Here is a 27620-nt window from a genome sequence, read left to right as displayed (position 1 = left end):
AGCTGGAAAGATATTCACAATTATATATTCTAAGCTTCTCTAATAGTTGATACAAAAGGGATTCAGAGGGATGGAGAGACCTGTGCAAAGGCATGAATTAAGCCAGTAAAAAGGCTGAAATTAAATGTCAAAGTCTCAGGTCAGTCCCCCTTCCTAGAAACCATTTTATCTTAAAATGGAGATCTGACCGTTATGGTGTCAAGACAGATTCATTTCATGAGAAAATTCATATTTGGGGAAAGAATGTAAGGTCTCATATGTCCTTGACAACAGATATTTGTTGTCTAGCTTTCTGAACAGATATTTGTCTCTAGCTTTCTGAAGCTAGAGAAGTGTAAGAAAGGCTTGGCTCTGATGTTTTCCTAAAATATTAGCTCTCTCATCCATTGTTAATCCTACAAGCTTCAATTCTATGCCTAACATGGTCCAGGTCTGTGCTCAGTCTCACAGTTCAGTTCAGTTCAGTCACTCAGTTGTGTCCGACTCTTCATGACCCCATGGACTGCAGCACGCCAGGCCTCCCTGCCCATCACCAACTCCCAGAGATACTCAAACTCAGCTCCATTGAGTTGGTGATGCCATCCAACCATCTCATCCTCTGTGGTCCCCTTCTCCTCCCATCTTCAATCTTTCCCAGCATCAGGGTCTTTTCAAATGAGTCAGCTCTTTGCATTAGGTGGCCAAAATATTGGAGTTTCAGCTTCAACATCAGTCCTTCCAATGAACAGTCGGGATTGATCTCTTTTACGATGGACTGGTTTGATCTCCTTGCAGTCCAAGGGACTCTCAAGAGTCTTCTCCAACACCACAATTCAAAAGCATCAGTTCTTTGGAGCTCAGCTTTCTTTATAGTCCAACTTTAACATCCATACATGACTACTGGAAAAACCATAGCCTCGACGAGACGGACTTTTGTTGGCAAAGTATTGTCTCTGCTTTTTAATATGCTGTCTAGGTTGGTCAAAACTTTTCTTCCAAGAAGTAAGCATCTTTCAATTTCATGGCTGAAGTCACCATCTGCAGTGATTTTGAAGCCCCGCAAAATAAAGTCAGCCACTGTTTCTACTGTTTTCCCATCTATTTGCCATGAAGTGATGGGACCGGGTGCCGTGATCTTAGTTTTCTGAATGTTGAGCTTTAAGCCAACTTTTTCACTCTCCACCTTCACTTTCCACAAGAGGCTTTTCAGTTCCTCTTCACTTTCTGCCATAAGGGTGGTGTCATCTGCATATCTGAGGTTATTGATATTTCTCCTGGCAATCTTGATTTCAGCTTGTGTTTCATCCAGCCCAGCGTTTCTCATGATGTACTCTGAATAGAAGTTAAATAAGCAGAGTGACAGTATACAGCCTTAATGTAATCCTTTTCCTATTTGGAACCAGTTTGTTGTTCCACGTCCAGTTCCTACTGCTGCTTTCTGACCTGCATACAGACTTCTCAGGAGGCAGGTCAGGTGGTCTGGTATTACCATCTCTTGAAGAATTTTCCACAGTTTATTGTGATCCACACAGTCAAAGGCTTTGGCATAGTCAATAAAGCAGAAATAGATATTTTTCTGGAACTCTCTTGCTTTTTCAATGATCCAGGGGATGTTGGCAATTTGATCTCTGGTTCCTCTGCCTTTTCTAGATCCAGCTTGAGCACCTAAAAGTTCATGTTTCATGTACTGTTGAAGCCTGGCTTGGAGAATTTTGAGCATCACTTTACTAGCATGTGAAATGAGTGCAGTTGTGTGGTAGTTTGAGCATTCTTTGGCATTGCCTTTCTTTGGGATTGGAATGAAAACTAACCTTTTCTAGTCCTGTGGCCATTGCTGAGTTTTCCAAATTTGCTGGCATATTGAGTGGAGCACTTTCACAGCATCATCTTTCAGGATTTGAAATAGCTCAACTGGAATTCCATCACCTCCACTAGTTTTGTTCGTAGTGATGCTTTCTAAGGCCCACTTGACTTCACATTCCAGGATGTCTGGCTCTAGGTCAGTGATCACACCATCGTGATTATCTGGGTCATGAAGATCTCTTTTGTACAGTTGTTCTGTGTATTCTTGCCACCTCTTCTTAATATCTTCTGCTTCTGTTAGGTCCATACCATTTCTGTCCTTTATCAAGCCCATCTTTGCATGAAATGTTCCCTTGGTGTCTCTGATATTTTGAAGAGATCCCTGGTCTTTCCCATTCTATTCTTTTCCTCTATTTCCTTGCATTGATCACTGAGGAAGGCTTTCTTATCTCTCCTTGCTATTCTTTGGAACTCTGCATTCAAATGGGTATATCTTTCCTTTTCTCCTTTGCTTTTATTTTCACTTCTTTCCACAGTTATCTGTAAGACCTCCTTAGACAGCCATTTTGCTTTTTTTACATTTCATTTTCTTGGGGATGGTCTTGATCTCTGTCTCCTGTACAGTGTCATGAACTTTTGTCCATAGTTCATCAGGCACTCTGTCTATCAGATCTAGGGCCTTAAATCTATTTCTCACTTCCACTGTATAGTCATAAGGGATTTGATTTAGGTCATACCTGAATGGTCTAGTGGTTTTCCCTACTTTCTTCAATTTCAGTCTGAATTTGGCAATAAGGAGCTCATGATCTGAGCCACAGTCAGCTCCTGGTCTTGTTTTTGTTTACTGTATAGAGTTTCTCCATCTTTGGCTGCAAAGAATATAATCAATCTGATTTCGGTGTTGACCATCTGGTGATGTCCATGTGTAGAGTCTTCTCTCGTGTTGTTGGAAGAGGGTGTTTGCTATGACCAGTGCATTTTCTTGGCAAAACTCTATTAGTCTTTGCCCTGCTTCATTCCGTATTCCAAGGCCAAATTTGCCTGTTACTCCAGGTGTTTCTTGACTTCCTACTTTTGCATTCTGGTCCCCTATAATGAAAAGGACATCTTTTTTGGGTGTTAGTTCTAGAAGGTGTTGTACGTCTTCATAGAACCATTCAACTTCAGCTTCTTCAGCATTACTGGTTGGGGCATAGACTTGGATTACTGTGATATCGAATGGTTTGCCTTGGAAGTGAACAGAGATCATTCTGCTGTTTTTGAGGCTGCAGCCAAGTACTGCATTTCGGTCTCTTTTTTTGACCATGATGGCTACTCCATTTCTTCTAAGGGATTCTTGCCCACAATAGTAAATATAATGGTCATCTGTGTTAAATTCACCCATTCCATTCCATTTTAGTTCGCTGATTCCTAGAATGTTGACGTTCACTCTTGCCATCTCTTGTTTGACCTCTTCCAATTTGCCTTGATTCATGGACCTGACATTCCAGGTTCCTATGCTATATTTCTCTTTACAGCTTCGGACCTTGCTTCTATCACCAGTCCCATCCACAACTGGGTGGTGTTTTTGCTTTGGCTCCATCTCTTCATTCTTTCTGGAGTTATTTCTCCACTGATCTCCAGTAGCATATTGGGCACCTACAACCTGGGGAGTTCATCTTTCAGTGTCCTATCTTTTTGCCTTTTCATACTGTTCATAGGGTTCTCAAGGCAAGAATACTGAAGTGGTTTGCCATTGCCTTCTCCAGTGGACCACCATTTGTCAGAAATCTCCACCAAGACCCGTCCGTCTTGGGTGACCCTACACAGCATGGCTTAGTTTCATCGAGTTAGACAAGGTTGTATCCATGTGATTAATTGGTTAGTTTTCTGTGATTGTGCTTTCAGTCTGTCTGCCCTCTGATGCCCTCTTTCAGCGCCTACCGTCTTACTGAGGTTTCTCTTACCTTGAACGTAGGGTATCTCCTCAAGGTTGCTGCTACTGACCTTGGACATATCCTCTGGGCCATGCAGTCTCGCAGAGTCAGAGGCAAATAAGATTCTATTGAGGACCTGAAGAAGCTTACAATTTAGCACTGGTCTCTAACTATCTTTCGTCTCACTTAATGGTGGAGGAAAAGATACTAAAACTTTGTTATATGTGTTCTCTAAAAATAAGAAAAACATCAGCTTTGTGAAACATATAACATGTGGATCAAAGTAGTCCAGGTAAATGATGTGTAAATCAATAAACTTGCTTTGAAGATAGATATGCAAAAATTTTTACTAATAAGAATGTATGACCAAAAATATCTGGAGATAGTATACAATGAGAACAAGAAATAGCCTAGTGAATTTGGAGATTGATATCAAGGTGATCGGAGAAGGCAATGGCACCCCACTCCAATACTCCTGCCTGGAAAATCCCATGGATGGAGGAGCCTGGTAGGCTGCAGTCCATGGGATTGCTAAGAGTCGGACACGACTGAGCGACTTCACTTTCACTTTTCACTTTCATGCATTGGAGAAGGAAATGGCAACCCACTCCAGTGTTCTTGCCTGGAGAATCCCAGGGATGGGGGAGCCTGGTGGGCTGCCATCTATGGGGTTGCACAGAGTTGGACACAACTGAAGCAACTTAGCAGCAGCAGCAGCAGCATCAAGCTGATAGTTTTCCTGAATAGATTTTAATATTATAAATGATTGATTTTCAAATTGGGAGGGAAAGACTCCCATAGTAGATCATTATATCTATATCTATATCTATCTATCTATCTATCTATCTATATATATATATCTCCCCTGGAGAAGGGATAAGAATACTCCAGTATTCTGGCCTGGAGAATTCCATGGACTGTATAGTCCATGGGGTCTCAAAGAGTCAGATAGGACTGAGCGACTTTCACTTTTACAGATATATATATTGTGTGCATGCTTAGTCACTCAGTTATGTCCAACTCTTTGTGACCCTTTGGACTGTAGCCCTCCAGGCTCCTCTGTCTGTGGATTTTTCAGGCAAGAATACTGGAATGGGTTGCCATTTTCCTCCCCCAGGGGATCTTCCCAACCCAGGGATCAATCCCACATCTTCTGTGTCTCTTGCATTGCAGTCAGATTGTTTACCCTCTGAGCCATAAGGGAAGCCATATATACGTGTGTGTGTGTGTGTGTGTGTACATATATATTGTATATATATACATATATATGCATATATTCTTTTTAATGGGAAGAGTATAGTTTGAAACAACTTGTATTCTGTCTTCTTGCTTGAATTCATTTTTGAAATTTAATACCCAATATATCTGTGGGATGGTGAGAATTTTTATCACTAAAAGTCATAGACGGACAAATGAGAAAGAGTTATTAAGTGCATTAAGTGAGGTTTAGAGGAAAGATAGACTTCAGAATCCACCATTGGGAGTTTCACATTTTTGCTGACCACTCTGGTCAAGTCCTTGTGGTTAACTCATTTCTTTTATCTGTAAACAAGATATAGCAGTAAAAATCTAGTAAGGTTGTGGTGAGAATTAAAATAAAATGAAGTGCCTGAGCATGTCTATACATCCTGATAGATTCAGTGTGCCTGCTCAGTTGCTTAGTCATGTCCAACTCTTTCCATGGGCTATAACCCACCAGGCTCTTCTCTCCATGGAAGAACACTGGAGTGGGTTGCCTCACCCTCCTCCAGGGGATCATCCCACCCCAGGGATAGAACCTGTGTCTCCTGTGGCTCCTGCATTGGCAGGAGATTCTTTACCACTGAGCCACCTGGGAAGCCCTGAGAGATCCTAGAAGAGGCAACAAATATAATGTTCTTCCTTTGAAAGAACATATCTTAAGGGTTAAATACCCATCTTCACGTTAAACATTGGCTTCTAAAGATTAAAATTCCACCTGAAACTTTCAGTTCTTTATGAATGATTTTCATGTTGCTCTAAGTTATTCACTGTGACTGTTGACATCTTGATAAGATCTTCATATTTGTTCCAGAAAGAAGTACACAAAGAAACTGGCAGCATTGTGGTGAGATGTAAAATTCTATTATGGATTTAAAAATGAGCTGAGAGATTAGTAAAACAAGGAAGAGAAAAAGGCAGGTCACAGCTTGCAACAAAATTAGTTGTACAACATCCATGCCTTCTACACTGGGACTTGAAATGTTCATATTTTCAAAGAAGTTTCTGACAAGCTGGGCAGAATGGCCAGACTGTTGACGTGCCAGATGATAAATTATTTAGTCAGGGCAAAGATGAGAACAGAGCTTTAAAGACTCCCAGAACATATTAAAAAGATTAGATAATTGTGGAACAAACATAGTTAATTGAGCAAAATAACAGCAGGTGAAATTTGAAACAGGCAAGTGCAAAGTAGGGCACACTGAAGAATCGGATGTAAACTACTTATACACGTGATACATTCCTAATTGATTGTAAAATCTCTCAGGGCCGTGAACTAACAGATACTGTGGGTCAGTTAAGGAAGCATCTTGGCTGGTACATGGAACTTTCCATAGAGTGAACGAGCATTTTCTTATTAATACCATTATCCTAATTCTTTAAAATATTATATTTTTATTCAGTATGGAACATTGCAAAGAGGAATGAGAAAATTCTTGGGAAACAGCAAGTGGAACTGGGATGGAGGAAATGGGAAAGACATACAAACAAAATTTACTGGATATCTAACATGTGCCTGGCACTGGGTTATCATAGTAAATCATATCATTTGCCCACAATTTTTCTATTCTCTGCATTCAAGCCCTTTGTTCTGTGACTTTGCAGTTTCTCCTACCAGAGGTGGGTATATTTACAAGCTCTATGAATGTTGGGCTTGCCATGTGGCTTGCTTGAACTACTCAGATATTAGCAGATGTGATGTGAACGGATGCTTATATGACTTGTACATGAAATGGGCATGTTCTCATGCATGTCTGCCACTGCTGTCAGATCATGCTTGTGGTAGCCATTGTCTAAGAAGAATGAATACTCCTTGTGAACCACTAAGATCTTGCAGTGATGGTTAACTTTATGTGTTGACTTGACTGGCCTATGAGGTGCCCAGATATTTGGTCAAATATTATTCTGGGTGTATGAGAGAAGGTATTTCTGGATGAGATTGACATGTGAATCTTTGGACTCAGTGAAGGAGATTGTCCTTCCAGTGTGGGTGGGCCTCATCCAATCAGTTGAAGACCTGGATCAAACAAAAGGGCTAACACCCTGACAATTAAGATAGATCTCTTCCTACCTGACTCTTGAGCTGGAACATCAGTCTTTTCCTGCCTTTGGACTCAAACTGAAACATTGGCTCTTCCTGAGTCTGAAGTCTGTTGGCTTTTTGACTGGAACTATATCATCAGCTCTTCTGAGTCTCCATAATCTTCATACTCTCTCTCTCCCCATGAATATATCTGTTGATTATATGTTTATCTATCTATGTATTTATCTATGTATTGATATCTATGTATTTATCCTTGTATCTATATATCTAACTATGTATGCATGTATGTATGTATGTAAGGGTCTATCAATCATCTGTCTCATGTTGGTTCTGCTTCTTTCAGTTCAGTTCAGTCACTCAGTCCTGTCCGACTCTTTGCGATCCCATGAATCACAGCACGCCAGGCCTCCCTGTCCATCACCAACTCCCAGAGTTCACCCAGACTCACGTCCATCAAGTCAGTGATGCCATCCAGCCATCTCATCCTCTGTCGTCCCCTTCTCCTCCTGCTACCAATCCCTCCTAGCATCAGAGTCTTTTCCAATGAGTCATCTCTTCACATGAGGTGTCCAAAGTACTGGAGTTTCAGCTTTAGCATCATTCCTTCCAAAGAAATCCCAGGGCTGATCTCCTTCAGAATGGACTGGTTGGATCTCCTTGCAGTCCAAGGGACTCTCAAGGGTCTTTTCCAACACCACAGTTAGAACCTAAATACAAGACTTCTTTGAATACTAGCACTGAGTTGATACAGTTATTATATTTGTATCAATATGTAGTTATCTCAGTTAATTATCATGATTATCTCCTGTGGTAAAATTTTCTCCCCTCATTAAAAATATATATACATTTAATTTTTGCCTGTGCTGCATCTTTGCTGCTGCTCGGGCCTTTCTCTAGTTGTGGAGAGCGGGGGCTGCTCTCTAGCTGAGGTGTGCAGGCTTCTCATTGCAGTGGCCTCTCTTCTCTTGTGGCTCCAGGGTGCACAGGCTTCAGTAGTTGAGGCTCCCGACCTTAGAGTACGTGCTCAGTAGCTGTGGTGCATGGGCTTAGTTGCTCTGCCGTGTGTGGGATCTTCCAGGATCAGGGATTGAACCTGTGTCTCCTACATTGGCAGGCAGATCCTTTAACACTGAGCAACCAGGGAATTCCCTCTCCTTATTTCCACAGATGCAAAAATTCAGTTTCAAGTGGTTAAATGACTTGTCCAAGGGCATATAATAAGTGTCACATAGTGGCATTGGAATTTAAATCCAAGTCTTTATAGTTTCAAAGCCTGTGATCCTTTACATAGGCTATGTTTTTTTTTCCAGAACACTGGAGAGATCACAAGAGAGGATATTAGAAAGTCAATTGCGGTGCAACTACAGTTCTTTTTGGAGGCCTGTTCTAGGCTAGGTCCAGTACTCAGCTGGACATTACTCTCTAGTGCCTCTGATGTGGGATCAGCAGTCTAGGCTGACCCAGGGATCACTCTCACTGGGTGAAGAAATTACAGATAAGCACCTGGTACCTGAGTTAATTTCGCCTAAATGATACGTAAGGAATGACCTCTTCTTTGCTTCTGTCACTGTCTGGTCTCTTTAGTCATGACATCACATGGATAAATTCTGTTTTTATTTATATCCACGTGGCCCTGGGAGAGCTGTCATTCAGTTCAGTTCAGTCACTCAGTCGTGTCCGACTCTTTGCGACCCCATGAATCTCAGCACGCCAGGCCTCCCTGTCCATCACCGACTCCCGGAGTTCACTCAGACTCACGTCCATCCAGTCAGTGATGCCATCCAGCCATCTCATCCTCTGTCATCCCCTTCTCCTCCTGCCCCCAATCCCTCCCAGCTTATTGTTTATAACTGGAACCCGGTAGCCTTGAGAAAATTGATTCTTGCATTGTGTCCCTTGGACTTTTGTGAAGTGTGATTTTTAGTCAGTAGAAGGATTTTTGAAACAGACCTCTTTTTTAAGAGATATTTATGTTAAAAATCTTATCAAGGTTTAACAGAAAATTTGATTATCACTTCTATTTTTGCATTTTCTTTTTTACTGTTTTTTCTGTTTATAAGAATAACATATGTTCATTATAGAACACTGGAAGAAAATGGATAAAATTCATTCATATATTAATAATGTTGATGGAATGATAATATATTGATCATTTTGTTTTTACCTTTTATCTAGGAACATATATTTAAATACATTGCAACCGAAATATATATATTACTTTTTTTCCACTTGAGAATAGTTTCCTGGGCATTTTCTTATGTCTTCATGAGCCCTTTGAAAACATTTACTTGTAATTCTCATCTTGAATTTTCCTTTTTGGGGGCATGACTCTCAAATCTATCATTTCAATGTCAAGTTAACAACTTCTTGGTAGATTTTTTTTTTTAATAAAGTTGCCCCGGTTTATTTATTTATTTTTCTTTTTTAATTCATTTGACCAGGTCTTAATTGTGGCACACAGGATCTAGTTCCCCAACGAAGGATGAACGTGGACCATCTGCATGGGAGCAGCGTCTTAACCACTGGACCACCAGGGAAGTCCTTTTACTGGACATCTTGACCTGGACAATCTCCTACATATTTAACCTCAAAAGGCTGCAAAGTGTCCTCATCTCCTTCTCCTAAAATAGTTTCCTTTTAAAATGCAAATTTCTCTGTTAATGGTCCTGAAATTCTCTTGGTAATGTAGGCTAACAAGTTTTGAATCCTCTTGCATTTTTCTGTCCTATCCACTTGTTTCCAATTACTCATTATGCCCTAGGGTATGATCTTGGCAATGACATTCATATTCTTTCTTCCTTCCTAGTGTCATTTGGAAAATTTCTGAAGTAAAGCCTAGAGCAGAGTAGTGATTGTTCCAGTGTTGTGGACACCATGGCCTTCTTCCATTGCCACCTCCCTAGTGTAGGCCACCATTACTCTCCTCTGGATTAAGATATACTTTTAACCTTTTCATACTGTTCATGGGGTTCTTGGAAGGGAATGAAAGAAGGGGACGACAGAGGATGCAATGGTTGGATGGCATCACTGACTCAATGGACATGAGTTTGAGAAAACTCTGGGAGTTGGTGATGGACAGTGAGGCCTGGCATGCTGCAGTCCATGGGGTCACAAAGAGTTGGACACGAGTGAGTGACTGAATTGAACTGAACTTTTAACCGGATTCCAGATCACAGCAAAGCAAACTCATAAGTCCTTGAGGAATCATAAAATATTAAAGATGAAAGAAGCTTTCATCTAGGAAAGAAAACTAGGTTTAGAATGATTAATTTTCTTGATCTCAAATAACTGTAAGTAAAGTTAGAACTGGGCTTCCTAACTCTTGTTTTAAAATTCTTTCTGTCACATCTTCTCCAGAGCTTTTTAATGAGTGTTAAGTAAACACCAACATCCTTAGCCAGCAATTCAAGGTCCTTCACAATATGACTCCCAGTTCACACTTTCAGCTCACCTCTCCTTGTCCTTTGAATATTCCACATCCTTCTGCCATATTGCTCTTGCATTTCTCCCCATGTAGAACAGAGTCACAGCCTACCATGACCAGCCCAAACTCATCTCCATTTGTTGAGAAACTCCTTGTTATTCAAAGCCAAGGTGTAACCTAGCCTCTTCAGTCATGTCTTTCTAGAAGATTCCCATTGAAATAACTTTTAATTTGCCCTCTACAAATAATTTGAGTGTATGGTAGTTGTCAGTTCCTGGCAATGTAGATTTTACATAAAAGGATAGATTGCAACATCCCTTCTGAGTTCCATGCTCCTTAAGGACAAAAAATAATGAGTTCTTAATCATTGCTTCATTCAAAACACATAGAAGACAGCCTTCTGTGTGGTTCAGAATCATGAAATCATTTTTTTTTTAATGAATTAAAAAAATTTTTTGGTAACTCTGTGCTGCATCACTACAAACAAAGCTAGTGGAGGCAATGGAATTCCAGTTGAGCTATTTCAAATCCTAAAAGATGAAGCTGTGAAAGTGCTGCACTCAATATGCCAGCAAATTTGGAAAACTCAGCAGTGGCCACAGGACTGGAAAAGGTCAGTTTTCATTCCAATCCCAAAGAAAGGCAATGCCAAAGAATGCTCAAATTACTGCACAATTGCACTCATCTCACATGCTAGTAAAGTAATGCTCAAAATTCTCCAAGCCAGGCTTCAACAATACATGTACCATGAACTTTCAGATGTTTAAGCTAGATTTAGAAAAGGCAGAGGAACCAGAGATCAAATTGCCAACATTTGCTGGATCATGGAAAAAGCAAGGGAGTTCCAGAAAAACATCTATTTCTGCTTTATTGACTAAGCCAAAGCCTTTGACTGTGTGGATCACAATAAACTGTGGAAAATTCTGAAAGAGATGGTAATACCAGACCACCTGACCTGCCTCTTGAGAAACCTGTATGCAGGTCAGGAAGCAACAGTTAGAACTGTACATGGAACAACAGCCTGGTTCCAAATAGGAAAAGGAGTACAATAAGGCTATGTACTGTCACCCTGCTTATTTAACTTATATGCAGAGTACATCATGAGAAATGCTGGGCTGGATAAAACACAAGCTGGAATAAAGATTTCTGGGAGAAATATCAATAACCTCAGATATGCAGATGACACCACCCTTATGGCAGAAAATGAAAAGAATTAAAGAGACTCTTGGTGAAAGTGAAAGAGGAGAGTGAAAAAGTTGGCTTAATGCTCAACAATCAGAAAACAAAGGTCATGGCATCCAGTCCCACCACTTCATGGCAAATAAATGGGGAAACAGTGGCTAACTTTATTTTTTTGGACTCCAAAATCACTGCAGATGGTGACTGCAGCCATGAAATTAAAAGACGTTTACTCCTTGGAAGGAAAGTTATGACCAACCTAGACAGTATATTATAAAGCATAGATATTACTTTGCCAACAAAGGTCGGTCTCATCAAGGCTATGGTCTTTCCAGTAGTCATGTATGGATGTGAGAGCTGGACTATAAAGAAAGCTGAGTGCCAAAGAATTGATACTTTCAATTGTGGGGTTGGAGAAGACTCTTGAGTGTCCCTGGGACTGCAAGGAGGTCCAACCAGTTCATTCTTAAGGATATCAGTCCTGAGTGTTCATTGGAAGGACTGATGTTGAAGCTGAAACTCCAATATTTTGGCCACCTAATGCAAAGAGCTGACTCATTTGAAAACACCCTGATGTTGGGAAAGATTGAAGGTTGGAGGAGAAGGGGACAACAGAGGATGAGATGGTTGGGTGGCATCACCGATTCAATGCACACGAATTTGAGTAAACTCTGCAAGTTGGTTATGGACAAGGAGGCCTGATGTGTTGCAGTCTATGGGGTCTCAAAGAGTTCGACTCGGCTGAGTGACTGAACTTAACTGAACTGAACTGTGCTGTATGTCAGATCTTAGTTCATAGACCAGGGACTGAACCCTTCCCCTTGCTTTGGAAATGCAAAATGTTAACCCCTAGACTTCCAGGGAAGTCCCGTGAAATCTTTTTCTTTTTTTGTGGGGGGTGGGGTGGTAGTAAATAAGTCATCTTATTGGTTCAGGTACAGATATTCAGTTCAGTTCAGTTCAGTCGCTCAGTCGTGTCTGACTCTTTGCAACCGCATGAATTGCAGCACGCCAGGCCTCCCTGTCCATCACCAACTCCTGGAGTTCACCCAAACTCATGTCCATCGAGTTGGTGATGCCATCCAGCCATCTCATCCTCTGTCATCCCCTTCTCCTCCTGCCCCCAATCCCTCCCAGCATCAGAGTCTTTTCCAATGAGTCAACTCTTTGCATGAGGTGGCCAAAGTACTGGAGTTTCAGCTTTAGCATCATTCCTTCCAAAGAAATCCCAGGGCTGATCTCCTTTAGAATGGACTTGGTTGGATCTCCTTCAAGTCCAAGGGACTCTCAAGAGTCTTCTCCAACACCACAGTTCAAAAGCATCAATTCTTCTGCACTCAGCTTTCTTCACAGTCCAACTCTCTCATCCATACATGACCACTGGAAAAACCATAGCCTTGACTAGACAGACCTTTGTTGGCAAAGTAGTATCTCTGCTTTTGAATATGCTATCTAGGTTGGTCATAACTTTCCTTCCAAGGAGTAAGCATCTTTTAATTTCATGGCTGCAATCACCATCTGCAGTGATTTTGAAACCCAAAAAAATAAAGTATGACACTGTTTCCACTGTTTCCCCATCTATTTGCCATGTGTGGATCACAATAAACTGTGGAAAATTCTGAAAGAGATGGGAATACCAGACCACCTGACCTGCTTTTTGAGAAACCTATATGCAGGTCAGGAACCAACAGTTAGAACTGGACATGGAACAACAGACTGGTTCCAAATAGGAAAAGGAGTACGTCAAGGCTGTATATTGTCACCCTGCTTATTTAACTTCTATGCAGAGTACATCATGAGAAACGCTTGGCTGGAAGAAGCACACGTGTTGGAATCAAGATTGCCGGGAGAAATATCAGTAACCTCAGATATGCAGATGACACCACCCTTATGGCAGAAAGTGAAGAGGAGCTAAAAAGCCTCTTGATGAAAGTGAAAGTGGAGAGTGAAAAAGTTGGCTTAAAGCTCAACATTCAGAAAACTAGGATCATGGCATCTGGTCCTATCACTTCATGGCAAATAGATGGGGTATTTATTATTAATTATATTATATATATATTATATAATTAATATAATTAATTATATTAATTATAATTATATTCACAAGCAAAAATTCTCATAGTGTGAAAAATATGAGAAAATTACTGAGTTTTAATATTTTTATATTCTATGTTAGATTGTGTGTACCACAAGGAGTACATGATCCTGGAGTGTAGGAAGGAAATATTAAAACTTTTATAGGTGTTTATCTTTTGGTTTTTAAAAAGTTTTGCTATTTCTTTCATAGGTTTTATACATAGTTTATTACTAAAGAAGTCAGTGTATATAATTTAGAAATGAACTTATTGTAAATAGGATATGACGGATGTATGGGAAGCTATGAAGTCAAAAAATTATTTCCATGGGATGCAATCAGAAATGTACAGGAGGAGTTTCATTTCTGGCAGTGGCTGGCTATTCTGGACAGTCTTCCTGCTATCATAGTTTCCTCAAATAGCTTACTGTAGCTAAAATCATGGAAGTTTCTTATTGCCCAGTGTTCAAAATAGATATATGCACTGCTTAAATTTTGGTCCTGATTCTCATCTTTAAAGAAAGTCCAATCTCCATAATGATACAGGTGAAGCTGAGCTTTGATCTTTATCATGGGTCTTGTCATATTCTGTTAGGAGAAGGCGGTGGCACCCCACTCCAGTACTCTTGCCTGGAAAATCCCATGGATGGAGGAGCCTCGTGGGCTGCAGTCTATGGGGTCACTAACAGTCGGGCCCGACTGAGCAACTTCACTTTCACTTTTCACTTTCATGCATTGGAGAAGGAAATGGCAACCCACTCCACTGTTCTTGCCTGGAGAATCCCTGGACAGCTGGTGGGCTGCCGTCTATGGGGTCGCAGAGTCGGACACGACTGAAGCAACTTAGCAGCAGCAGCAGCAGCAGCAGTCCTAGTCTGTTGGTTTGTAACAGATGAATCAGGAAATAAGGAAATGTATTGGCTCATCTCCTGCCCTGAAGTGGCTCCTTGAGAGTGAACTACATGATTGCCACAGCAGCTGATTGCAGGATACCAAAGTTTGGATTTCTATACATAATCAGTTTCCAGATGCTCACAATTATAAACTATCAACTGCCCCAGAAGCATAATTTTTAGGAACAGGCAATAATAATCATTGAGCAAATATTTTTTAAAAATCTACTTATATATTCTTTGGTTGTTGCCTTTATTTATTTATTTGGCTTGGTCTTAGTTGCAGCATGTAGGATCTAGTTCCCTGACCCAGGGATTGACCCTGTGTTGCCTGCCTTGGGAGCATGAAGTCTTAACTGCTGCACTGCCAAGGAACTCCCTACTTATATATATTTTTTAAATTAAAAAGTCTACTTTTCCATGAATAGAAATTTATATTGTAGGTTTTTTCAACTTATGATGAATATTGTTATATTTTGTGAGATAGATGTTGAAGCAAACTTAGTTTTATGAGGCCTCTATCAAAATAATTTTAAAGCATTTTATTTAACTTTGAATGGGCAATATATCTATATAGTTAAATATTCAAAAATATAAAATAACTTACAGTGAAAAAAGTTTTCTCTCAGCTCTGTATCTCAGCTGTCCTTTTCCTTCACACTGGGAATCAACATGATTCATTTTTAAACTATTCATGAGCAAAAATAATAAATAAAAATTAAAATAAATAGATATAAACAAAAATAGTATATATCATTCTACTTTTCTTGAGCAAATATTATCATATTATGTGCATTCTTTTGAACTGTACATCTTTAAAGGTATTTTCACTATATATATATATATACACACACACACACACATTAGTATATTAGCACCTCAGTCTTCCTTTTTTTGCTTTTCCTCAGACATATTATTTCTCTGTATGTATGCAGTATATTAGGTATTCCCTGGGAGCTCAGTTGGTAAAGAAATCTGCCTGCAGTGCAAGAGACCTGGGTTCGATCCCTGGGTCAGGATGATCCCCTGAAGAAGGAAATGTCAACCCACTCCAATAAACTTGCGTGGAAAATCCCATGAACAGAGGAGCGTGGCAGGCTGCAATCCATGGGGTCCCAAGAGTCGGACATGACGTAGTGACTAAAGCACCCATGCAGTATATTTAATTCATTAAATCAGCCCTCTATTGACAGATATTTAGATGTTTCTAGTATTTTTTTCACAGTACATGTATGCTTGTTAGTTTATTTGGTATCACTTTTCAAAGATGGGAAGGTACACTGGGACAGAAGTAAGACTCAGTGGAAGTTTTTGAACATTGCTGATACCACAAGAACAGAGACCCTTGACTGTGGTGATATTAAGCTTTTCTGACAATATTTTAACATCACCAGGGGTAAGGTGATACATTCATTTTTAAACCAAATCTCTATAAGTCAATGTTTTTCTTGAATTTCACAAGCCATGTTGATGCGATGTGTGAATTAGAGGAGAGTCCAGTAGTCTATTTATGACTTGGGGTTATTAATTTTTATTAGTTTGAGAAAAGTATTTTTTATTCTAGAGTGAATATTTTTAATGTTACTGGTAAGATAAAAGTCAACCAATTTCTAAAGAGCATCTTAGTTTGGAATTTTTTTACATTTCCTTGCTGTCTACAGTAAGTTTTTAAATCTTATAAGTTGTATATCTGTTTTTGTTAAAGGCATTTTGTTTTGTTAATTTTTTATTAATTTCTATTGGAGTATGGTTACTTTTCAGTCAAGTATTTTGTTTTAAAAATAACTTTGCCATGAATCATCTTGTTACCAGAGATACAATATGGGACAATATTTTAAAACTGACTTTGTTGGCTCAGCTGTTGTTGTTGTTCAGTCAGTCAGTTGTGTCTGACTCTTTGCAACCCAATGGACTGCGGCACACCAGACTTCCCTGTCCTTTACTATCTCCTGGAGTTTGCTCAAACTCATGTCCAATGAATTGATGATGCCATACAACCATTTCGTTTCTGTTGCCCCTTTCTTCTGCTGCCCTCAATCTTTCCCAGCCTCAAGGTCTTTTCCAATGCATTGGCTCTTAGCATCAGGTGACTCTTCACTGGCTTAGAGGGCATGTGTATTTGTCTTGTGGAGTACTATTAGTTCCTTACCCTCCAGAGAGGTCTCTCCATCTCCATTTCTATAGGAATCACATGCAGCTCCTGCTTTCTTGAAGTTTTGCCCATAGAAGACATTACCAAGTTTTTGACTCTTGCCCAGTCTAACAGGTAAAAAATTGTGTTGCAGTGCAGTTTTAATGGGAATTGCTCTCACTATAACTAAACTGTGTCATTTTCATATACTTCAGAATCATTTGTATTTCTTCTTTCAGGATCTGTGTCTCTATGAACGTTATCCATTTTTTAATTTGACTTTTTCTTTCCAATTTGAAGGGATTTTTTTTCATATATATATACATACACACATATATATGAGCTTCCCAGGTGACTCATTGGTAAAGCATCCACCTGCCAGTGTAGTTTATGCAGGAGACACGGGTTCGATCCCTGAGTTGGGAAGATGCCCTGGAGAAGGAAATGATAACCCATGCCAGTAATCTAGCCTGGGAAACCCCATGGACAGAGGAGCCTGGTGGTTCTACAGTTTATGGGGTTGCAAAGAGTCAGATAAGACTTAGTGACTAAACAACAACAACATATATAACTATATATATATATTCATCTATATATATAAAAAGTAAAAGTGTCAGTTATGTATATGTGAATATATATATATATAATATATTTAAAATTAGCCATTTTTCTGTATAAATGGCAAATTTTTTTACCTTTTTGTTTTCTGTTCATCTTAATCTTATCTGAAATGCCTTTGCAACGTTAAACCACCAACTTCCTAAATTTCAACAAAAAGCAAGTAATACAAATAAAGAGAAGAAAATTTGGAAGAGGAAAATAACATTTCCTGCAAGATAATTAACAGGAAGTTGAAAAGTAACATAGAGAACTAATAAAGTTCCTTATTTTACAGATGAGGATGTCAAGTTAAACATTATATACACACAGTCATCCAGGATGGAGTGGTAGACTATACGGCATGCATAGTTGGTTGCCAACGCAAGGCCATTCACTCTTCCTTGGTGGCTGATCCTAATTTTTTAGCTTTTTACCTCTGATTCATTAACCCAGACCTAATCCTGATTGGTCTCAGCCTTAAGAAGAGGCATTGAATTCTTCCTGGCAATTAGCCAGTGAAATGAGAGGGAAAGTCTGTTGAGAGGGTTTGTGTAAAGTTTTTCTGGCTCATGAAATCAGCCACACAGGACTGATGCCCTCCTTTTTTTCAGCTGGGCTTTGCTGATTGAGATTTGCTGCCTAGAACTGAGGCAGCCACCTTGTCACCATGAAGGGCATTAGCCCTAAGGCCAGTGGCATGCTGAGGATACAGAGCAGAAAGGGAAATCACTGGGGCTTTGGATGATGCTGTTGAGTTGCTGAATTAACCAATTTTAGAAATGGTCTGCCTTGGAGTTCTAGTTATAGGATGCATTCATTCTTATATGTCTGTTTATTTTTTATTTTTGCAAGTAATTCTTTTATTCTGTTTCCACTCTTTACTTGATGCCTGACAATGGAAGAAGTGAGGACAACTCAGCTGCTTCTGTGAGCTTAAGATTGTCAATGTCATCTTCTCCTGTGCCCTTAATTAGTCTCTGCTTTTCTCTCCTATCCCCTCCTCCCAGCTCATGACTTCAGTTATCTTCTCAAGCATGGGAAAACTCAACATGCAAATATATACCTGTGTTACTTACCAATGGCTTTTGTGGTTAAAAGTTGGTTATTTTCCTCATTTGTTTCTAGTTTTTCGGTACGTGCCCAACTCATCTCGAGACAGCAAAAGAGACACTGATGTATAGAACAGTCTTATGGACTCTGTGGGAGAGGGAGAGAGTGGGAAGATTTGGGAGAATGGCATTGAAACATGTATAATATCATGTATGAAAAGAGTTGCCAGTCCAGGTTCGATGCACGATACTGGATGCTTGGGGCTAGTGCACTGGGACAACCCAGAGGGATGGAATGGGGAGGGAGGAGGGAAGAGGGTTCAGGATGGGGAACACATGTATACCTGTGGTGGATTCATTTTGATATTTGGCAAAACTAATACAATTTGTAAAGTTTAAAAATAAAATAAAATTTAAAAAAATTTTTAATTAAATATTTTTATTGAAGTACAGTTGATTTATAATATTATGTTAGTTTCAGGTGTACAGTGCCATGATTCAGATATATATAGATATATAGATATATATATCTATATATATCTCATTTTCCATTATAGGTTATTGCAAAATACTGAATATAGTTCCCTGTGTTATACAGTAGCTCCTTGTTGGTCTTATTTATTTACTTTATTAAATTGCTTTATTGACTTCACAATATACAATGAAGATCTCTCCATGCAATAGGTAAAGCTCTCCTGCTGACAGAAACTTACAGGTTGGGTCAACAACACAACAGTCAATTAGAAGTTGCTAATAGGAGACCTACAAGAAACAAGTAACTCCAAAGTCTTACAAGAAAAGCACATCACAGATATGTATATTTAGGAAGCAGATATGTCTCCCTATTAACCTCAGGAAAAACATCAGTATTTAAGCCATGTGGCAAAACTAATTAAGATGGTCATGGTGACATGTGGTGGGTGGGGTTTGGGGGGTGTGGTGGGGGTGGGATCGGTGCTAACTGCCCACAAACTATGACTCAACTGCTTTTCCTTCAGCCATCTCACCTTCTCCCCAGTCCTTTCCAAATTCTTTCTCATTCTTGCCTGTGGCTCTCCAAGCCTCTGAGTCATGCATCTGTACTGTAGGATGCGCTGCTTAACAGGGAACGCCTATGATTTCCTCCAGGTATGCAATAGCCACCAGCTTACAAACGGATGGATAAAGGGCTCTTTATTAGCATCTTGCTCTTTTTCACCCTTTATTTCATTCTCCTGGTTGGCATTTTCCACAGTCGGTTTTTTTTTTTTTTTTTTTTTTTTACTGCTTGTTTCTTTTTGGACGCCAAAAACCTAGCAAGGATAAACCCAGGATAAACTTCTGGGTTTATCCTTGCTGTTTTCTGCACCTCTTAAACCCACAGACCTGCAGAGGGTCGGGGTGGAGGCGGTTGGTCCATTTCTGGCCCCTTATTTACTTTTTTATGCTAGTTTTATTGAAGTTTTCTATCACTTGCAACTGAAAGCTTTTCAATATTGATACAGCCCAGTACTTAAACCTTCCCACTCCAAGCTAAGTGAAGTTTTGAATACATTGTGTTCTTTACAGATAGACATCAGGTATGAAAATCTTATCATTTTCATGGAGAAAGATACTGGAAAACTTTTCCACCCTGGATTAAAAGCGTAAAAATATGTGTTTAAGAAGCTTAAAAAACTAAATAAAAAGTTAAAATGAAATGCAAAATTCTTTATCCTGATCACATTTCAAGCAGGCTAAGTCACCTGTCCTTTGTTGTAATGATTTTTCAAAATGCATGGAAAAGTTTTGCTTCTTTGTGACATTGAAATCAAAGATGATTCTGATATTTGCATTTAGTGCTGACACAGTAAAAGAACACACCTGTCCATTTTTGCTTTGCATTATCCTCTTTCTGTTAGTTGTGTATGTGATATAAAATAAGACCCTTCTGTGTAGCACTGGAGGACCGCCAAATCCATCCTCAGTTTACCTCTCTGACCCCATTTCTGACAGATTCTCTTGATTTATCCTCTGTGCCAGCAAGCCTGAATCAATATCCTTCTTACACATGACCTCTCCATGTCCCTGATGCTCTGTTCACCTCCCAGTGCTACTTCCTTCTTTTTGCAGGTCATGGCTTACCTTGTGTTTGAAGTCCAAATTCTGCCTCTCCTGTCTCCAATTCCATCTTCCTGGTGACATTTTCCATGATACCTCCTTTCTCTGTTCTCAACTCTGCTGGAAGTAATACTCCTTATTCTGAACTCCTGGAACATTTTATCTTTGGCTCTTTAACAAATCGATGCCTTTGATTTATCTCCATCTTTTAAAATGCATTTTTCTTCCAGTTGCTTTCTCCTGCTTTTTAAATATTTCTAAATTTGTAAGTATGCCTTTAAAAATGGCAATACCTAAATGGTCTTCATTTTCCTATCATCTAAAGTTTTAAGGGAATATTCATATTTGCTTCATTGTTATAGCTCTCCAGCAGCGCAGGCACTGACACTGAGCCTTGCCCATAGTATTTGTAGAATAAATACATTGGATATTTTGTCATATTTTTCCTAAACAGTTTTACAGCTTACTTGTTTGTACTTGTGTCAACTCAAGCAGCAACTAATAAATCTCCAGAATGATCTTTCAGAGTTGAAAAGCAAGGAGTCAATCACGTGCCATAATTCTTTAAAAAGGAAAGGGTTTCATTGGTGTCCGGTAGTGTTGGTCGGAGTAACAGGCTATTCTTGCTAGAGAATTCAGTAATTAAAAGTTGGACCTTTTTTTTCTGAATCACTTTCCACCTCTGTACCATTTGCTTCTAGGACATCATAGCAGAACAATAAGACCCTAAGAAATTTATCTATTAAATCAATTATCTTTGCGGGAGGGGTAAGCTATAATTACTTACCTTACAGTAGACTAATAATAATGTACTTTTAAATTTTACGTATTTCCCATGGAACCTGAAAAAAAATGATACAAATGAGCTTATTTAAAAACAGAAATAGACTCACAGACATAGGAAACAAAATTACAGTTAACAAAGAGGAAAGGTGGGGAGGATAAGTTAGGAGCTTGATAACGGATACCCACACTGCTAGGTATAAAATAGATAAACAATAAAGGTCTACTGTATAGCACAGGGAACTATATTTAATATCTTGTAATAACCTATAATGGAAAAGAATCTGAAAAAGAATATATATTATATATACACGAAAGTGAAAGTGAAAGTCACTCAGTCATGTCTGACTCTTTGTGACCCCATTGACTAAGCAGTCCATGGAACTCTTCAGGCCGGAATACTGGAGTGGGGAGCATTTCCCTTTTCCAGGGGATCTTCCCAACCCAGGGATCGAACCCAGGTCTCCCACATTGCAGGCAGATTCTTTACCAGCTGAGTCACAAGTATAACTGAATCACTTTGCTGTATATCTTAAACATTGTAAATCAATTATACTTCAATTAAAAATAAAAATAAAATGTACATATTTCTATAATTGCTGCTGTGTGTGCCTAGTAGTGTCCGACTCTTGCAAACCCATAGACTGTCAGTCCCATAGACTGCCTGCCAGGCTCCTCTGTCTATGGGATTCTCCAGGCAAGAATACTGGGGTGGGTTGCCATTTCCTTCTCTAGGGGATCTTCCTGACCCAGGAATCGAACCCGGGTCTCCTGCATTCCAGGCAGACTCTACTAACTGAGCTACAAGGGAAGCCCATAAAATATAATTAATGCATATTCTAGATTAAAAATCCAATTTGCTGGTATGTGTTGTATGACTATTGTTTACATTTTACACATAAGTATATGCATTGATCCTTCACTTTATAAGGAAGATATTGTTATCTTAATTTAATAGACAAGGAAGCTGAAACTCAGTATAGAGAAACTTCTCAAGTTAGGTCAAACATTTAGAGAGTGGCAGGGCTTGGAATGAAATCCAAGTCTTACTCACTCCTCAGTCTGGGGTTTTTCCACTGGCTAAGATGCCTTGTTTGATAATTTTCATAAAACTTAGTACATGCACAGATTAAAACTTAACGTCCACACAAGAAATGAGGAGGGGAGGAGATAAATTTTATTGAGTCTTCCTTTACTGTATCACTGTCTTATCTCAAATATTGTAAAGTTGAAAGTAGCAATCTCTGTAGAATTTAACTGGAGTTACAGAGATATTCCTCATATCCTCAGTTTCACTTTCTATGGTTCCAGTTAACCCTTGTCAATCACAGTTTGAAAATACTAAATGACAAATTCCCAAAGTAAACAATTTGTAAGTTTTAAATGGTACCCATTTTTTTCTAGCATGATGAAATCTTGCGCCAGCCCACTCCATCCCACCTGCTCCATCCCTTTGTTCAATGCTTCCCATCAGTCAGTCACTTAGAGGCAGTCTGGGTTATCAGGTCAACTGTTGCAGTTTCTCAGTGCTGATGTTCAAATAACCCTTCCTTTATTGATAATTATGGCCCCCAAGCACAAGAGTAGTGATGCTGGTATCAGATTTGCCAAAGGGGAGCTGTAAAGTGATTTCTTCAAGTGAAAAGGCAAAAGTTTCTGAGCTAATAAGGAAAGAAAAAAAATCATATGCTGAGATTGCTGAAATCTATGGTAAGAACAATTCTCCATGAAATTGTGGAAAGGAGGAAAAAGAAATTTGTGCTAGTTTTGCTGTTGTGCTTTAAACTGCAGAAGTTATGGCACAGGCGTGTGTGATAAGTGCTTAGTGAAGATGGAAAAGACATTAAATTTGGACAGGATATTTGGAGGGAGAAGTGGGATTCACATAACTTTTTGGCTCCCAAGTGGCTCAGTGGTAAAGTACCTGCCTACTAATGCAGGAGACGCAGGGGACACAGGCTGGATCCCTATGTTGGGAAGATCCCCTGAAGAAGGGATGGCTATCCATTCCATTATTCTTGCCTGGAGAATTCCATGGACAGAGAGCCTGGTGGGCTACAGTCCATGGGGTTGCAAAGAGTCAGATCTGACTGAGTGACGGAGCACATTCACATAACTTTATTACAGTATATAATTATTTTGTTTTATTATTAGTTAGTATTGTTAATTTCTTTCTGTGCCTAAACAGTAAATTTAACAACGGGATGTATATATAGAAAAAGCAGTATTTTTACAGTTTGGTACTATCTGTGGTTTCAGGCATCCACTGGTGCTTTTGGAACACATCCCCTGGGAATAATACTATATTAGCAAACTTTTATTACATAAACATGCCAGTTAGAGCAGTTAATGTGTGCACAGTTGAAATGATTACATTTTGGTAAACTTTTGTTAAAAGAACTAACCATATTTTTTTCTTCCAGTTGTCTGAACAATTTGGGTAAGTATTTAACTCTTCCTTTAATAATTTACATATTACTATCGACTGACAAATCTTTAAATTCATATCAACGGAAGTATTTCCCAAGAATTTGCAAGTAGGTGGGGTTAAACAGAATTGCTACATAATGAAATTTAAGGATATTCTTTGGAGTTTGTTAAAAGGAAGCTGTTTCATAAGTCAGGAAACCTCTTTACATGTATAATACTCTATCCAAAAAATTATGTTTTTGAAACAAATATTGTATTGGCCTTTTTGTGAGAGAGGCAGCTTTAAAATTACAGGTTACTAGTAAATTCAGCTGCAGTAAATTCTTAATATATGTAATTCTGACATATTTAAATGATAGCAAACAAGTACAGTAGCAAAAAAGACCCCTGGGTACCCATTAATATAGTTGAAGTACTTCTTGTAACACTCCCAGATCCCATTTCCCTTCTTCATTTTTAAGAAGTTACCTCCATCTTGAATCTTGTATTTATCATTCTCAAGTACATTTTCACACTTTATTCCATTTATATACATGTACATACTCTTCCCCACCCCTCAACAGACTCCTAGGTAATCATTAAAGTGTTACATTTTCAAAGCTTGTATAGATACTACCAGATTTTACATTACATTCCTGATATGTATCTGTTTTGATACATATTGCCTTATACATGATCTAGAGATCATTCATTTTAGCATTATGTAATATGATATTGAATGAATATTGAATATACCTCGTGTAAAGAATCCATTCTCCTTGACACGTATGAGGTTGTTTCTAATTTTCACAATGACAAACAATGCTAGTGTGGTTCTCCTTCCTTATGTTTCTTGTTCATAAGCAGGGGAGTTTCTCTAGTTCCAAGAATGGGACTGATGGTTTGAAATGCATCTTCAACTTTCCCTAAACAATAGCAGGTTTTTGGAGATGCATCCTGCCTCTTCCCCCTGTGTGTGCTGTGTGTGTGGACTGTGTGTGCTGCCTGCATAGCTCATTTCTTCGGGTTCCTGTTTGTGCATGTGGGGCTCCAACTGGGCAGATGAGGAGGCCACTGCTTGTGCATCTGCCTCCGTGTGTGTGTGGGGGAGGGATGGGTATTAAGGAGAGTATGTGGAGAAGGCTGGATGTGGCTACAGGAGTGCAGAGCTAGAAGGCTGAAGGAGGCTCTGGTCACTGTAGTGTCCTCCGTCTTCCTCCTCATTCCACGTTCCTTTTCCAGGCAGCAGTACCCAATGGAGCCTCTACTGTTACCTCTGAGGCCCTGGATCTAAGGGATAGGGACAAACTGCAAAGCAACGGTGTTCTGAAGGCAATGGACCACGTCAATATTGCCATCATCTGCACCCTCCTCAGCTTGCGTCCCTCTGTGATGGAACTCAAGAAGCTGGACAACCTGATGTTGAACTTGGATGAGACTGAGGACAAGGCCAAGTTTGTGGGTAAAGCCATCTTGGATGTGCCCTTGGCCATGTGTAAAGCAGGGGCAGCTGAACAGGAATTGCCCCTTCACCACCACATTGCTCAGCTGGCCAAGAACTCAGATCTTTTCCTGCCTGTGCCTTCAACATGATCAGTGGTGGCTCTCATGCTGGGAACAAGCTGACCACACAGGAGTTTAGATCCTCCCCATGGGTGCTGAGAGCTTTCAGGATGTCATGCGACTCAAGGCGGAGGTCTATCACACACTCATCTAGGAATAGTATGGCAAAGATGCCACCAATGTGGGAGATGAACATGGCTTTGCCCCCTGAATTCTGGAGATCAGAAGCTTCCAAGCAAAGCCCTGGAGCTGGTAAATGCAGCCATTGACAAGGCTGGCTATACCAAAAAGATTGTCATCAGCATGAATATTGCCACCTCAGAGTTTTATCATGGTAGTAGATATGACTTTGAGACTTTAAGTCTTACTGATACATCACTGGGGAACAGGACTTTGTTAGGGCCTATCTTGTTGTCTCTCTTGAGGCTGAAGTTTAGGCAGATCAATTTGATCACCAAAGCCATCCAAGTGTGCAAGCCCAGGAGAATGGCTGAGGGTCATGATGAGTCACCGTTTGGGAGAGACTGAAGACACGTTCATTGCCAACATGGTGGGGGAACTGTTCACAGGCCAGATCAATACTGGTGCCTGGTGCACCTGGCTAAGTACAATCTGCTCATGAATGAGAATCACAGAAGAGCTGGGGCCTGAAGCTTGGTTTCCAGGACATAATGTCTGCAGTCCCAGCATACTGTGATCCTTCTACCTGGACGGAGACTTGGAACCCCTGGCTCATCCTCCTGGAACTTCTTCCTTTCAATCCTGTTTGCAATTTCATTCCAGACACCCAGGCTGCCCTGTTGCACTGCTCATGGGCTGCTTCAACCACTACTGCCTCCACTCTCCACTCTCTGGGCTCCAGGTGGCATGGAATGCAGGACCTGCACAGTGCAGAATGAAGGCAGGTGCTGACTGTGTGCATCAGCCTGGCCGAAGATTATGTATGTGTTTGGTGGTGGTGGTTTAGTCGCTAAGTCGTATCCAACTCTTGCGACCCTGTGGACTCCCAAGCTCCTCTGTCCGTGGGATTCTCCAGGCAAGAATACTGGAGTGGGTTGCCAATTCTTTTTCCAAATAAATGTATGTTTTTATTTATTTTTATTCATCCTGTTAGTTAATAAATCACTTCCGCATAAGTCCAGGGGACCGTGTGTCTGTGTTTCTTGTGACTATGGGTTACTAGATGGCTTGAGGTGGGGATCTTGCTGAAATGGGAAGAGTAACAGAAAGGGCCTCGATGGTGGTTCCTGTGTGTGTTGAAAGCCTTCACTGCAACCTGGGTCAGTCCAGAGGTGGAGATATGTGCCTGAGGGCTCTACATTTGTCCCTCTCTTCCCAATCCTAGCTTTCCTGTTCTTCCTATCCATCTATCTATCTATCATCTATATTAGGAGGGAAGTCCTGGTGGCTTACGGTAAAGTATCTGCCTGTAATTTAGGAAACACAGATTTGATCCCTGGGTTGAGAAAATCCCCCGGAGGAGGGCATGACAACCCTCTCCAGTATTCTTGCCTGGAAAATCCCATGCACAGAGGAGGCTGGCGGGCTACAGTCTATAGGGGTCACAAAGAATTGGACACAACTGAGTGACTCAAAAACAGAACTATTTTAGGAGGAGATCTCCTCCCTTAAGTGGGAACGGGGTTGCCTGGAACAAAGGCCACATGTCCCTGCTGCATTTGCAGCTGAGGGTGGACATTTCATTAAACTCCAGCAAAATATATGTAAGTGAATGTGTTCTGTGAGACTTTGAGGAGTGTCTTTCAATGAGGAGGTCATGCCCCCCTTTCCCTTTTTCTCCTTCCTGTTGGCTGTGATAAGATCATGGTGATTGAAGCATTGGGCAATACTTTAAAATCCCGTTTAAATGCACTTTAAGCATTCTTTGAATCTTGGTATTATGAAATGGAGTTTGGGGCCAGTTTGGCAAACAAAAACAAAAACAAAAAAAAAACCACTGTAATTTCTCCTCTGATTTCTTTTTAAAATTATAGCTGCTTTCTTTTGACAAAAACCTGAAACTTTAACAGTAAGATAACCCTTCTCATTCATTTTTGAACAGAAGCTACTGAATTTGATGTACTATTATTTACTTCCTATTTTGAAGCTGTGCTCATAAGAGAAACAGATATAAATTTTCTTTGTTGTACTCTTACTATCCAGTTGTGCCCTCTAGGTTATATTGGCATTCCAAAATGAGTCAGGGAGCTTCCTCACTTTTTCTCATCACTGAGGCAATTTCTGTAAGATTTATACTATTAGTTACTCGAAGTTTTAGTAAAACTGCTGAGGTAATTTCCTGTAATTGTCTAAGCCTATCTTTAGGTGGGGGAAACTTTTGCTCTCTAATTTGATTTCTTTAGTGGTTATTATTTTATCTCAGCTTTCCTACTTTCTACCCTCTCCACCTGTCACATTAATGTTTCTCTGTCTCACGGAGTCTGTCCTGACTTCG

General features: G+C 39.9%; 1 pseudogene; it reads left to right on the top strand.

Moving 5' to 3' along the window:
• The first annotated feature begins 19420 nt into the window (after positions 1 to 19420).
• Positions 19421 to 26072, top strand: LOC112578143 (annotated as a pseudogene).
• The last annotated feature ends 1548 nt before the right edge of the window (positions 26073 to 27620 follow it).

This window comes from Bubalus bubalis, chromosome 1 (genome assembly GCF_019923935.1).
Source record: "Bubalus bubalis isolate 160015118507 breed Murrah chromosome 1, NDDB_SH_1, whole genome shotgun sequence".
NCBI lineage: Eukaryota > Metazoa > Chordata > Mammalia > Artiodactyla > Bovidae > Bubalus > Bubalus bubalis.
Note: the sequence above shows the minus strand (reverse complement) of the source record. Positions and strands in the feature narration are given on the sequence as shown.